This window comes from Benincasa hispida, chromosome 1 (assembly GCF_009727055.1).
Source record: "Benincasa hispida cultivar B227 chromosome 1, ASM972705v1, whole genome shotgun sequence".
Lineage (NCBI taxonomy): Eukaryota > Viridiplantae > Streptophyta > Magnoliopsida > Cucurbitales > Cucurbitaceae > Benincasa > Benincasa hispida.
Window position 1 is genome coordinate 62,654,881 of NC_052349.1, and position 13,843 is coordinate 62,668,723.

At 29.7% G+C, this 13,843-nt stretch overlaps 1 long non-coding RNA gene and 1 pseudogene across 1 annotated transcript; both read right to left on the reverse strand.

Moving 5' to 3' along the window:
• Window positions 1-8,487: 8,487 nt before the first annotated feature.
• LOC120078468 lies at window positions 8,488-10,540 on the reverse strand (annotated as a pseudogene).
• Window positions 10,541-11,750: 1,210 nt separating this feature from the next.
• Window positions 11,751-13,458, reverse strand: LOC120069976. Its single transcript, XR_005479740.1, has 5 exons — window positions 13,118-13,458; window positions 12,943-13,016; window positions 12,768-12,869; window positions 12,612-12,680; window positions 11,751-11,867 (listed from the first exon to the last, which is right to left on the reverse strand). It is a non-coding gene; the product is annotated as an uncharacterized LOC120069976 (long non-coding RNA).
• Window positions 13,459-13,843: the final 385 nt, after the last annotated feature.

Here is a 13,843-nt window from a genome sequence, read left to right on the forward strand (position 1 = left end):
GGATCGGTTTGGATTGACTTGATAAGAAGGTGGTTTTTTAAAAAAACTCATTTTTATTAAAACATTTTTGAAAAAAATTGTTGAAAACACTCTTCGAAAATTATTTTGAGTGATTGTGAAACCCTCTAATGTTTTTTAAAATGACTTATTTTTTAAATTAAACATTTAAAAATGCATTCTAAATCCGCTTAACTAGGATTCCAAATTTTAGTTAGCTATGACGTAATATTTAAAAAGAGAAAACTTTCTTTCATTTCACTATGAAAAAATCATTCAAATAGATATTTAATAATATAATAAATAAATATCTAAATTATGTTATTATTTTATTATAATCAAAATTTAGAAGAGATAGTAGAGATTTGAACCTAAATATCAATTCCATGTAACAAGAGCGTAGCTCAATTGACATAATGTTCATACTATCAATCTCGTAGTTTGAGATTCGATTCCCCCACCCCATACTTTAATTACAATACCTCTTCCAATAAAAGAAAAAAAATCATGTAAGAAAACCATTCAGATATTTTTAATAATAAATATATTTTATTTTATTATTATTATTTTAAGAATATTAATCACTTTTTTTTACCTAGTTTTGCAATAGAAATTAATTTGTTTTCTTTGAATTTTTGGACACCTCCTATAAATATGAGATTTTTATTCAAATTAGTGAATTTTGAGAGGTAATGAATTTAAAGAATATAATAAAATAAATAACAACATTTATTCTTTAGTTTGGAGAACACCTACAAAGAAATTTTTTTTCAAATTAGTTAATTTTGAGAGGTAATAATTTAAAGAATATAATAAAATAAATTACAACATTTATGGTATAGTTTGATAATTATATATTTGTTTATTTTTAACTTTACTTATAAGTTTTCCATATTATTTTAAAAAAATTTTATTGGTGGATTTGGTTAGCCTCTAAATTCTAAACCTTAAATATAAACCAAAATATTTTTCTATTGAAACTAATTTCGTGGAGAAAATTAAAATTGAAACTAATTTTGTTTTAAAAAAAAAATAAATCTAGGATACCATTTATGTAAATTTTATTTTATTTTTACAAAATATTTAATACTATTCACATTAAAATGAGTTTTTTTTCATAAAGAAAAAAACCCTACCAATTTATCTTGAGATTTAATGTGAAATTACCTAAAATATTCATGTGAACCAACTAAAAGAGGCTAAAGGAAAAATAAAAAAATATTAATTGAAACTATATACGTTGCACGTGTTTCATAATATTGAAAATGAAATGCAAATATATAAGTTGAAATAAGAGTCTTATACTTGATAACCAATTTTCAAGTATATATATATATATTTTAAAAATCATATTATTCAAAACAATATTGAATTAATATGTTATTCTAAAATTATTTTTTTAAAGTTTATGAATTGAATTTTTGATCTCTCAATTAATTTTTTTTATAGCTCTCTTAATTTAAATCTTTGATAGTACAAGAACAAACAAACTAATAATATTTGCATTTATAATAAGAAAGCTTTAAAATAAAATCTAATCACTTTTATCAGAAGTAAAAACCTATTTCTAATATATTTTAGAACTATTTTTTTCAAAAAATTATTTTATTTTATTTTTTAAAAAAGACTATTCAATCTAAATTTCAATCCCAACATAAAGGTTTGAAAAAACACAATTCACATTAAATGATAAGGAAAAAAAAATAAAAAATTTGAAAAGATAACATACCTTAAACAAATAAAGAAAATGGAGTTGTGATATCTAGCTATTTCTAGACATAAAAAAAAAACCCGAAACAAAAAAAAAAAAGAGTGAGAAAATACCTAATAGAAACTAAAAATTTAACTCAACTATTTATAAAGAAAATTTAGATTTGATTTTACAAAATAATTTAGATAAATAGGTCTTTTCACTAGAAGAATTTCGGGTTTTATGTCGGTTTTAAACTGATATTAAAGGGTTTTAATGTCGGTTGACAACCGACATTAAAGACCTTTAATGAAATTTGCAATCATGGAGGTAGATTGTACGTCAACAACATCACTGGCCAACAACTATATCTACTACTAAGATCTCCATGTGGATTTACCCCATCTGTCGAAAGAGCAAGACGAAGACTTATAGGTTCTGACCCAAACTATGGCCACAAATTGTCTATTTTTTTCCACGTTAGGGCATCTTTGGGATGTTTTAATAAACCGTTTGTTTCTTTTTTTTTTTTTTAGCATGCCACGTCAATAAACTTGTTGTTTCTTTACTTCCAAACATTCTTTCAAATCTTGGAATTGGGGAGAAATACCACATAACTTTTGTTGGGATATACTTAGCCCTTTCCTTTAAATTTTTTTGAAGCTTCCATCTTGACGTACCATAAATGGGGCATACATTTGCATTAGAGAGTTCTTTTCTAAACAAGCAACAATCATTGCTACATGCATGAATCTTCTTGTACTTCATTCCAAGAGTACCCAACATCTATTTTGTTTTATAAGTAGAAGTTGGAATCTCATTAGGACTAGGTAATATGTCATGAATTAATTTCAACTACTCAGTAAAACTCTTATCACTCCATCCAAATTTAGCTTTCAAATTATATAACTTTACCAATGTAGATATTTTGAAAAAAGTTTTACAATTTAGTTACAATGATTTCTTCGCATCATCTAATAATTCTTCAAAATTATTGAATTTTTCACTAAAATAGTTATTGTATGTAGCCTCAAACATTCCAATTGTGTTATCAACATCAACATCATCCTCATCAATTTTGTCTCTTTCACTAGTAGACACATTTTCATTGTTTCTCTTAATTGGTAATGATTCACCGTGAAAATTCCATGTCTGATAACTTTGATCTATACCATTAAAAAATAAGTGATCTCTTATTCTATTCACATTTAGAGTCTTTGCAGTCACACATACATATTTAAAAAAGATTATGGACAGAGACAGTTAATCTCAAAATCGGAAAAGAAAAGACTATTCTATTACAAAAGTCGGAGTCCACCGGTTTGGAACAAGTGAACTGAGTCTTGAACCGTTCGCCTTAAAGCCTTGCAGCTTGATCATGTAGCAAATCTTCTGACCGTCGAGCAATGAGCATCGAGTAGAAACGATCGTGTAACAACAATCACGTAGCTTTGGACTATGCGATGAGCATGAAAGTCTACACGATTGTGCAACGTGCTTGGAGTAGTGCATACCATACGATCGTGTAGCTAAAGACTATGCAATGAGCATGATAGTCTACACGATCGAGTAGTGTGCATCGAGTATCGTATACTATGCGATCATGTAGCTACTGACTATGTGATGAGCATGATAGTTTACATAATCGTTTAGAACGCATGCCTTGTGTCGAGTATCAAATACCGCACAATCGTTTACTCCTCGAGCACCTATGCGATCATGTAGTTAATGCAACATGATCTGTAAGAACTTTACACAATCGCGTAGCAATTAACTATACGATCATTTAGCAGATGCTACACGATCGTATAGAAAAATCTACACGAATGAATTAAGCTATAACATCCATTCCATATAAACATTCAACATTATATTATAACATTTATAATATAAATGATGCATGGATATGCTATAATGCATGCATATATTATAACTCTTATATTATATGGTGCATGAGCATGGTTTAAGTAATTTAATCATGCATACTAATACATTATAACGCTTATAATATAAAACGATGCATGAAATAAATTGCATAACCTCTCGTGGGTTTTAAAACTACATGACATACATTATGGCATATAAAATAAACATACATCACATGCATATTTAAAAAAGTTTATGGACCAAGATAGTTAATCTCAAAATCGGAAAAGAAAAGACTACTCTATTACAAAAGTTGGAGTCCACCGGTTTGGAACAAGTGAACTGAGTCTTGAACCGCTCGCCTTAAAGCCTTGCAGCTTGATCGTGTAGCAAATCTCCTGACCGTCGAGCAATGAGCGTCGAGTAGAAACGATCGTGTAACAACGATCACGTAGCTTTGGACTATGCGATGAGCATGAAAGTCTACACGATCGTGATGCGTGGTTGGAGTAGCGTATACCATACGATCGTGTAGCTAAAGACTATGCGATGAGCATGATAGTTTACACGATTGAGTAGTGTGCACCAAATATTGTATATTATGTGTAGCTACTGACTATGTGATGAGCATGATAGTCTACATAATCGTTTAGCACGCATGCATTGTATCGAGTATCAAATACCGCACAAGCGTTTACTCCTCGAGCACCTACGCGATCATGTAGCTAATGCAACATGATCGTGTAACAACTTTACACNTATCGAGTATCAAATACCGCACAAGCGTTTACTCCTCGAGCACCTACGCGATCATGTAGCTAATGCAACATGATCGTGTAACAACTTTACACAATCGCGTAGCATTTAACTATGCAATCATTTAGCAGATGCTACACGATCGTATAGAAAAATCTACACGAATGCATAGCCAAATCTAAACGATCATTTAGCTACAGCTAAACGATGCGAAAACGGTTTCTTCTTCCTCAACGAAACACACTGCAACCTTCACGTCTGAAGCTTCATGAACGACTCAAAAACAATAACGAATACAGACTCAATTATAAGAATTAATGCCCAAAAACGTAGGGGCCCTTACAAATTAACTTTTGTAACTTAAACAGAAAGCCAAAACAGAGACAACTATCCCATAAACATCCATCAACAACCATCCACATACATTTAACGATTAAACGCAATGTAGAAAATAAAACCCACCAAACTATAAACGATTTCCATACATAAATGGAATTTGGAATCAGAACTACAACCTGACTCTGATACCAATTGAACGAACTTGATTTACAACATCCATGAGCGGAAGCGGATCTACAAATTCTATTGAGATTGAAAACAAACATTTACAGTCAAACATTCAGATTATGCATCTTAACTAAAATTACAACATACTTTTGATCAACAAAAGGGTTCAAGGATTATACCTTTAAAGAACTCTTCTTCACGTAAATCCCTCGAACTGTCAAAAACACGAACTCCTCGAACAACAACAAGAATACTCGAACCAAAAGTGAAGGATACTACCACTTGGTGACTTCGGTATTCTCAGGGTGTAAACCCAAGAGTGGTGGGCTCTGACTATTTTGGTTAGGAGAGAGTTTGTGAGATTAGAAGAGGAAGACGATTGAGGAAGAACACATTATCGAATAGAAAATTCTTCAATCGTGTAGAGTACAAGCTCTATCGTATAGGCTCCCAATTTATCGTGTAGATTCACTTTTTCCGTGTGTCGTGGATATGAAAAAAATAAAAACCATATTTTATTTATTTCATTAGCTATAAAAAGCTGTTTAACCATCCACTATGGTGGCTAGAGAGAAAAAGGGTTTAATTATCCAAATAATTAATAATATAAATAAATATGGTAACCAACTTATCATATTATATTTATACCTATAGTTTTAATATTGCATCATATACAATATAAAATATAATTTTTTTTCTCTATTTTATGGCATTTGATATAAATCATATTTATATGAAATTTAACAACTATGAACCTCATTCATAGAAAATATATTTGAATTATATTTAAATATTTATTCCTCCAATTAAACTATAATGTATCAAATACATTATGTCAATGAACTTCTTTGTAAGTCTAGATTAAAATGACTTGGATGAAATCACACAAAATCGAGATTTCAGAAATGAAGAGAAAAAAAATAAATGAAGAAAATAATGAATGTTTTCTTTAAAAAAAAAAAAAAAAAAAAAAGAATGAATGTCAAAGAGGAAATATAAAAAAGAAAGAAGAAAACGAAAATCCTGCACCAGCGCAAACATGAAATTGAAATAATGGTAAAGATGGAAAAAGAATAGAACGGTCAAAATCTACTATATACACAAATAGTTTTAAAAAGTACTACAAATATAATATTAAAAACAATTATACCTATCCCTTATAAATTTCCTAAAATTTAAGCACGCAAAGGGAGTAAATTTTAAAGTTTTTCCTCTAATTTTTTCTCCAGTTTTTTCTTCTCTTTTTCCATAGCCGTTTTTTAAAAATGCTTTAGTTAAATGCTATAAAAAGCGGTATTTGTTGTTGTCACAATTTTTAAATATTAAGTGAAATAGTTTTATTATTTTAATTTTTCTTGTTCAATTTGTCAATTATATTTCATTGTTTATTTATTTTTTTCATTCCTTACCATTACTATTTAATTAAAAATTAATTAGTTTTTTTTTTTTGACAAGCTGGAGTTTGAACCCAAGATTTTAGGAGTGTCTAATCATCATTAACATTATTTTCACAAGTCCCCCGACACCAATAAATCAATTTTAAATTTAATTATTAAAATAGAACGTTAAGTATAACTACAAACCAAACCGAACGAAACTATTTTATTAACTTATCATATTTAGCATTTTTTTAGAAACGTTTATTAAAATTTAGAAAGAATAAACATGAATGATTATCGAACAAGTTTGTTTCTAAAAGAAAAATAATAATACAAGTATTACTAATAGAAGCATATCATTAGAGATGCTTACATCACATATTGAAGTCTATCAGTGATAAAAGCTTTTCATTAATAAGTTATAACTGAAATACTTCTATCACTGACAAAAGTTTATTAGCGACAAACTTATCACTAATAAGTTATAAGATTGGATCAAAAAATATTTAATCTCTCTTTATAAATCCGTTAATTTAAGAGATTAATATTTCACAGGATGATCATATGCGACTCGATCTTTAATCTGAGTTAACTCCTGTCTATGAGAGCTCGTCCTTTGATTTTCATGGGTGAGAGTGCTTCGTCATTTTGGATCTTAAACAATAGATCCCCATCCTCTCGCTACCTGAGAAGGATTTAGTTTATGATTGGACAATAAACAAATTGTGCATTAAAGGATTAGAGAACAACTCGCGAAGAATCGACTACATCTAAAATGTTGATTTCGGGACTTGAACAATGGATCCCCACCCTCTCACTGACTAAAGGATTAGTGATATTCAAATTAAATAATTTAGTTAATCTCGTATCATTATATACACTAATAACCTTTTTTAAGTTCCACTTTTTCACAACTAGTTTTTCTCGGACCATCGCGGTCGAGATTGAGTTAAATTATAACTTTTCAAATTTTGATTTATTTTTTTTAGAATCTTATACCAAATATACCTTTTTTTAGTACAACAATTGTAGGGTATGGGATTGAATCTCCGACATATTAAGACGGAGGTCATGCTAATACCATGAAGCCATTACTTCAGATATAAATATATATCTATTTTCTTATTTGATGTGTTCTCTTGTCATTGTTTGTAAAAATATTAATCTAAATAATAATTTTAGCTCCCATTTTTTATTTAAAAAGAATTATGGAGTTTTTTTTTTGACATTTTTGGAGTTGTTTTTGCCACGATGTTTTAAGTTATTTATTTATTATTATAATTAGTAGGCATTTAAAGAGTAGAGTGCAAATTAAGGTAACTAGAATAAAAAGGTATCTATTATCCGAACTCCAGTTATCTAAATTTTTTTTTTTAAAAAAATAGTTTTAAACTTTTTAATATTGTTTTTATTTATGCAAAATTTAAAATAAAAAATGGAATATTATAGTACAAAATCAACTAAAATGAAGGGTTTTAAAATAATAAAAGTAGTAGTGGTAGACTTTTGGATCATGTCAACATAAGAAAAGATATGTTTCATTCAGTAATATGTCTTCCTCTACATGGAAATCCTAGCCCAAAATAGCAAGATTTTAATGGAAATCCAAAAATTCATTTCTTATTTGAGGGTTAAACATAAAATAGGATATGCATTGACATTAATGTGAAATTATTAAAGCCCGTTTAGTAAGTATTCTGTTTTTTGCTTTTGATTTTTGAAAATTAAACCTATTTTTTTTCATTTTCTTACAATTACTTGCATAGTTCTTAAGTATAAGAGTTTGAAATTTTAGCCAAATTCTAAATAAAAAACAACTTTTAAAAATTACTTTCTTTAGTTTTCAAATTTTGATTTTACTTATGAAAACATATGTAAAAAATAGATTACAATACAAGAAAATTAAAAGTGAAATGGGTGTTTATAGACTTAATTTTCAAAAATTAAAAATTAAAAAAAAACAAATGGTTACCAAAAGTGAGCCTAAATTGTTGTAAATATCTAAATATTAATGAAAATTATGTAATTATTTTATATAGAGTTTTTATATTTCTAAATATTTTCAAATTAAATCACATGTTACCGATAGATGAGAAAGTTCGTCAAATTCTAACGTTGTTTTTCGAGTTCAACAAATGAGAGTGGAGATTTTGAGACTTGAACTTTTAAGTTAAAATGTTGCTCAATAGACTTATAATTAGGAGAAGGAACACTAAATAATCAAAGGAACACTAAATAATCCTTTCTTGAATATTACAACTCAATCATATATCAAAATGCATCTAAAAAAATTTAATAAGATTTTGATAAGCAAGACACAATTGGGACAGTAGATAAAAATTTTCCATCAACATTTTGACAAAAAGCTTTGGGTTCTTTTCTAAGAGTTGTCATTCTTATGTTGACATTGTCCAATATAATATTTGTGCAACGAGCTCGAGAGCAGTTCAAAGTAATTGCATCTTCATTTGCTGATGTTCCATTAACTTCACGATATGTCACATCACTCACTTTTATGTCCATTCCCTAGAAAAAAATTCAATATTATAAACATATATGGACAAAATGTAATAAGAACAAAGAAAAGTTTTCCTTTTTTTTTTTTTTTTTTTTTTGTATATGTACCTTTATTTTCCTCGAATATGCATAAGATGTGTAATATTGATCAATAATGATGGGATTTTTTGCATTCTTGAGTGTTATTTTCTCGAATGTGATATTTCTTGCATATCCATATCCACCCTGTAATTAAACTCTAGAAAATTATTTATAATTATTTATATAATTTATATTTCATTGCATAAAAATAAATTAAAAAATACAATCACCTGCCAAGTCTTGATTCTAACTCCATTTTGAGTGCCTTGTAAGAGGCAGTTGCTTACATGAACATTTTCAACTACATTATATGCACCATCTTTTCCTAGGCTCCCAATGCTACATCATTCAAATAAACACAACATTCTTAGGGAAAGTAGAAATTATAATGATTAATCAATTTGTTTGAGAAGAAAAATTGAAAATTAACAAAACTTTAATGAAATGGAAAAATGGAAAAAGAATATTATATCAAATGTAATATGGATTTTGTAAAGAGTTAAAAGAAAAATAATTATGATTTTTACCTTATGCCATGGCCAGGGCCACAAGTGATACCAATTATATTGATATCGGAAGATCCTTCATTAATGGCAATACAATCATCACCTACATTTTTACATGAATTTAATAAGAAAAAATTGAAAAAAAAAATGTATAATCATGAATTAAACTATATCAACTACAAAAAATAATAATACTACTAATATTTTACCTGTTGCTATAAAAGAATCCTGGATAAGAACATTTTTTGATCTGGAAATATCAATTCCATCGGTGTTAGGACTTTCTTCGGGAGCAAGAATCTGAATGTTTGAGAAAATAACATCATTGCAGTCATTTATGGAGATGTGATTCTTGCCACTATTGATATGCTTCATTTCTTTCACTTGAAGTTCATTGCAATTGTGGAAAAACAATGCCTATAAGATCATACATATTATAATTATTATTGGCATTATGAATCAATCCATCAAACCCTAATTTTCAAAAGGAACTTAAAACACACCGTTGGTCGTTTACAATGTTTATGATCACAATCTTTCCACCATAAAGAGCCTTGGCCATCAAATTTCCAGCTCCTTTGAGATTCAAACCTTCTATGTCAAAAAATTGAACCCATTTATCTGCACCATCACTTGGCCATTCATCCTTGCTTGGAGCCATTAGAGTTCCTCTAAGCTATATTATATAAATAAAACATGCAATTATCAGTAAAATTTTCAAAATGTTCAATCCAATCATATAATAACAAATTGTGGGTTGAAGTTAAGACATTAAAAATACAAATTTTATTAAATAATGTATTATAAATATAGGGTGTTTTCTATGAGAAATGGAGTAAGATAAACTACATCAAAATTGACTTGGTTAGACTTGCAAGGACCCTGGAATTTGAGAGGGTTCAAGAGGTAAGTTTTTCCATCAGGTGCATGTAATGTTGGACTATCTTCTGTTGCTCCACATACATCATTCCAAGCTTTCAAAAAAGCCTTGTCACAAAGAAAAATATAAAGAAAATAAGTTATTATAAGATTGTATATCAAAGAAACAATCAGAAGTTTTTTTTAAAAAAAAATAAAATAAAATTCACAAGGTAACTTATATTACTCACATCTGAATCGTCTACTTTGCCATTTCCAATTGCTCCATAATCAAGAACATTGAAGTTGGATGAAGCCGATACAATCCATAAGGTTAGAATATCAATAGAAAATATGAAAACTAAAGCAAAGAGAAGCTTCATTTCTATGGCAAAATGAAGAATTTGAAGAGTAAAATGATGACAAACAAGAGAGTAGAAGATCCAATCAAAATTTGAAGGTTGGTGAAAAATGAATGGACATATCATTTTTTAAATATAGAGAACACTGGGAGTGAAATGGAATATTGATTTTTAATTATTAATTAAAATACATAATGGAAAATTAAGAAAGGAAAATATCAATAGAATATAATTGGGAATTAATTATGGGCTTGATAAAAGCAAATATCCATATATTGATCAATACTTCAACTTTTTAGCATTTTGTGTTTTGTTGAAATGTATCAGAATACTAAAAATAAAGCAAAATGTGGAGGCATTTATTTTAGATGATTTCTTTTGCATATATAAATGGTATTTATTTTAGTGATTAATTCAATTTGTGGACCAATTATTTATTTTTATTAATTTTTCTTATGGGATATTTATTTTAGAGAATATATTCGTTGGATTTACTTCATGAGATTTTTTTTTTTTTTTTTGAGTAATAACAATTGGTAATATTTATGGAATAATAATCAAGTATATAACATCATTTAAGAAAATTGCAAATATAGCCAGCGATAGATTTGAGTCTATCAACAATAGACTTCTATGGTCAATAGACTCTTACAGAGTCTATCATTGATAGACTCCTAATAATATGGTCTATCACCGATATACTATTTAAATTTGACCATATTTGTAATTCCTTTTACATTATGTCATATCTGTTAATACTTTGGGTCTAATGTCTATATTTGCAACAGTCCCTTTTTTTTAGTGCTTTTATTTATGTACGAGGTTTAATAGTCTCTTTCAATAAATTAATTATATTCTATTGTACAGTTGTTAAGCTAATTAAGAGTTCAATAGAGTGATTTTAGAAAATTTAGTATGTAGACAAAAATGTGTTACGAGTGCATGTTTAGGACGAATTGGTTTTAAAAAAGAACCAGATATAGTTAGTCTATGTAACGACCCGATCCCCAAGACCTAGGTAAGACCGTTACTAAAATAAATGCATGCAAAGAATTTAAAATGACGCTCAGTCATTTGAAATAAATGCTAATTAAAAACAAGAGAAGTTCAAAAGACATTTATTAAATGCAATTGTTAAAAACAATAATAGGGTACCCATAAATCATAAAGGTTAATAAGTACATATAAAAAACAATTCTTAATAATAAGTTTCAAACATCAAAACTAAACATTAAGGGAAACATGAAAAGAACTCTAAATCTCATGATGCGAAAGCGTAAAAAAAACTAGTCCCAGTGGCTCAATCATGAATTCTGCTGCGCCATTGCCGGTGCATCTCTACCCTTACCTAAAACATCAACATAAGAAAATGAGTATAAAATACTCAGTAAGTAACCTCACCACTAGGGTCAGGCTAGGCATCTATGTCCTCTAGATACATATGACATATAAATACATGTAACATATAAGAGATTGAGTCCTATCCTATTGTAGTTAAGTATGCCCACAAAACTGGTGAATCCCGAAGGAAACACAAAACTGATGAATTCCCAAAGGAAACACAAAACTGGTGAATCTCGAAAGAAACATAAACTGGTGAATCCCGAAGGAAACACAAACTGGTGAATCCCAAAGGAAACACAAATTGGTGAATCTCGAAGGAAACACAAACTGGTGAGCATCTAACTAATCAATGAGGATATTCACAAAGTCTTAACGTTCTAAGATTCAACATTGTATGGTTCTAAGGCATACATAACAATCCTTAATACCATGGCTGCATCACATACCCATATTTCTTAACGACATATTATACATCATTCATGTCTAACTTACATCATAAATCTACAACATGCAAGTATGCCTCAACACCAGCAGATCAGACATCGACATATGAAAACACATACTATCACATACTAACGATTAAGTACTTAGGTGTGTATGTAAAAAATTCAGAATTCGTGCCAGAACATACTTTGATTCAGGTCATACTGTCAATTAATATGCTAACATTTACCATAACATACACTTATCATGCTAGCATACAACTAAAGCTTGGCCCGTGGGCAGTTCCAGTAGTAATATTACTTACCTCAAAATCCAATTCCAATTTTTAATCCAAGCTAATGATCTCCAACCAAAAACCCCTGAACTAAGTCCCCTAATACAGAACATAACACAAATTTTAAATTCTTGGAACCAAGATCCATACATACAAATTAAATTTTGGGATCACCAATAAACTTACCCAACGAAACTTGATCAACCAACACTCGCGAGATTTCGACTCAAAATTTCCTCTTAGCAGATTTTAGAACCCAAAGGACGACGACTTGGAACCTTCAAGAAACTAAAACCAAACTCTCCATCAGTCCAACAACCAAAAGTGCCTAACAATCAACAACAAGGGTCACAACGCTTACCAAAAATACTTGTCGAATGAACTCGAATCCGCTAAACAGCACGCTGTGCACTCCGAAGTACTCCAATCTTGGATCTGGATTCCAAATATAGAGATAACAAAATCTTAACCCAAAATCCAAATGGGTAATCAAACTAGATCAACCACAATCTTGCCGAAAATAATCAATCGCTTACTCAAAGCAAAAGTCTAGTGGTGTAGGCAGGTCCTGGCGACGAACAGGGCTGGCGGCACTGGAAGCAGCCGGAAGTGATGCGGTGGGTAGCGGAGGAGAGACTCGGCTCGGATCTGGGCGGCAGAGTACGGCGGACGTGTGGCGGCTCGAATCTAGATGAACTGAAAGCGGCGGACGTGCGGCGGCTTGAATCTAGGTGGACTGAGAGCGGCGGACGTGCGGCGGCTCGTATCTGGGCAGACTGAAAGCATGTCTGACCGGCGGGATCTGGCCAGCGGAACCCACGAACGGCGGCGAGGAAGCAGAAAACGGGGGGGGCTCACGTGAGTGAGGCAGAAGGTAAGGGGGTCCTTTTTATTTTTAAAAAAATACTAAAGATAATAATAATAATAATAAAAGGAAAATAATATAACTCTAATTAGATCATTTCCTTAACCCACTTTATACTATTTAATTCCTTCCCTTTTTCCAAAAATAATTAATTCCTGCCATAAATTTTCAAATTGAATAATTTTTAATAAATTCTACGACAACACTTAAATCCTCGCATTTATACTTTAAATTCAGAATTCCAAACATGCCCTTCAACTAAGGACAATTACTGAAAAGGGAAAAGTTTTACATTATTAATAAATAAATAAAAAGGTGTGGGATGTTACAGTCTATATGTTTAAAAGTGCATGTTTAGGAAGCTGTGGACGAAAATTTAAAAATATAATCTTTCCTA